This window comes from Primulina tabacum, chromosome 5, assembly GCF_025594145.1.
Source record: "Primulina tabacum isolate GXHZ01 chromosome 5, ASM2559414v2, whole genome shotgun sequence".
In the NCBI taxonomy this organism is placed as follows: Eukaryota; Viridiplantae; Streptophyta; class Magnoliopsida; order Lamiales; family Gesneriaceae; genus Primulina; species Primulina tabacum.
The window spans coordinates 27,617,639-27,619,474 of record NC_134554.1 but is presented as its reverse complement, the minus strand read 5'-3'; the positions used below and the strand labels follow the sequence as shown (position 1 = coordinate 27,619,474).

The following is a 1,836-nucleotide window of genomic DNA, read 5'->3' as shown; positions in this document are numbered from 1 at the left end:
ATGAAAATGATTACGAAAATGTTTATGTTTATGCATCTTCATGAAAATGATATTTTAAGTACTACAAGTATTTTTCACTGTTATATATTAACTGTATTACGTAATTATTCGTTATCAAGGATATGACGTGTTGAGTCTTTAGACTCACTAGGTGTGATTGATGCAGGTAATATTGATTATGAAGATGATAATGGAGGTCTTGATGGTTGATCTGACTGGACTGGAGGTGCACATAACCCGAGGACCGACGCTAGTTTTCCGCACTAGTTATTATTTATGATTTTATGTAATGTTAAAGATATTTTTACGTCTTTTATTTATGTTATGAGAGATTTTGAGAGGTTATAGTATGGGCTATACTTTCGAATAATGTTTTTAGGTTGGTAAAATATTTGACGATTTTATGCTTTAAAATATTTTCCTTTGGATTTTTAAATGGCAGTTGGATGTTTATTTTTAAAATGATGTCAAAAATATTTTATGGTTCGGCCGGTGCTAAGTGAGGTTCTTAAAAAAAATATTCTATTACGTTTTAAGAAAACGAATAGCAGACGTCTCATTTTAAGCCTGGTATTATCCAAATTTTACCCAATTTTCATGGCTTAGATTCTGAAAATCCATACATGCATTTACGAGAGTTTGAAGAAGTATGCAACACATATAATGATCTAAATTGTAGCATGAACACCATTCGACTTAAGCTTTTTTCCTTTTTCTTTAAAAGATAAAGCTAAAACTTGGCTACAAAATCTTAGATCGGGATCCATTCGAACTTGGGATGAATTGCAACAACAATTTTTGAAAAAGTTTTTTCCATCTCATAGAACAAATTCTTTCAAAAGGCAAATCATCACTTTCACTCAAAAATAAGGAGAAAGTTTTTATCAGTGTTGGGATAGATACAAAGAATTGCTTAATCTTTGTCCACATCATGGTTTTGAAATTCGGAGAGTTGTTTCTCAATTTTATGAAGGCTTAATACCAAAAGATAGGCAAATTGTTGAATTTATGTGTAATGGAATATTTGTAGATAAAGATCCAAACGAGACAATTGAGTATCTCGATTCATAAGCTGAAAATGCTCAAAATTGGGACACTATAGGTACAATCGAACCATCAAACAAGATTCAATCTCCTACATCTGGTGGAGGTATGTACACTCTCAAAAATTGACATGATCTTCAAGCTAGATTTACCTCTTTGGCAAGAAAAGTTGAGGCACTTGAATTGAAAAAAAATGGTCAATTAAAAGCTATTCAAGAAATTGTGTGTCACATCTGTGATACAAATGATCATTCTATAAAAAATTGTCCCACTTTGCCTTCTTTTAAAGAATGTCTCCATGAACAAGTCAATGTTTTGAACAATTTCAAAAGGCCAAATTTTGAACCATTTTCTCAAAATTACAATCCAAGTTGGCGAAATCATCCAAATTTTAGTTAGATGAATGATAATGCTTGCAAAATTTTCACAACCACATTTCCAAAATCAACAAAATTTTCAAAATTATGCACCTTATGTTCCTCCACCTAAAAGAAATTTGGAAGATACATTGAATTCTTTCATTGCAAAGCAAGAGTCTATCAATACTCAAACTGCTCAAACCATGACAGATTTGAAAGATACTCTTGCTAAATTTGCATCTGCATTTAATGTTCATGAAAAAGGTAAATTTCCTTCACAACCTATGCCTAATCCCAAGGATCATCATTCACTAAACTGGAACTTCTGGAACTCAATCGATGGATCAGGTAAAATCTGTTATTACCTTTCGAAGTGGTAAGGTTGTGGAAAAATCCATTCTTGAACCTTGTGAAGATGATGATAAATCAACTC

The 1,836-nt window shown here is 31.8% G+C and overlaps 1 non-coding gene across 1 annotated transcript; it reads right to left on the bottom strand.

Moving 5' to 3' along the window:
• Nucleotides 1-829: 829 nt before the first annotated feature.
• Nucleotides 830-938, bottom strand: LOC142547902 (small nucleolar RNA R71). Its single transcript, XR_012820797.1, has one exon. It is a non-coding gene; the product is annotated as a small nucleolar RNA R71 (small nucleolar RNA).
• Between the last annotated feature and the right edge of the window lie 898 nt (nucleotides 939-1,836).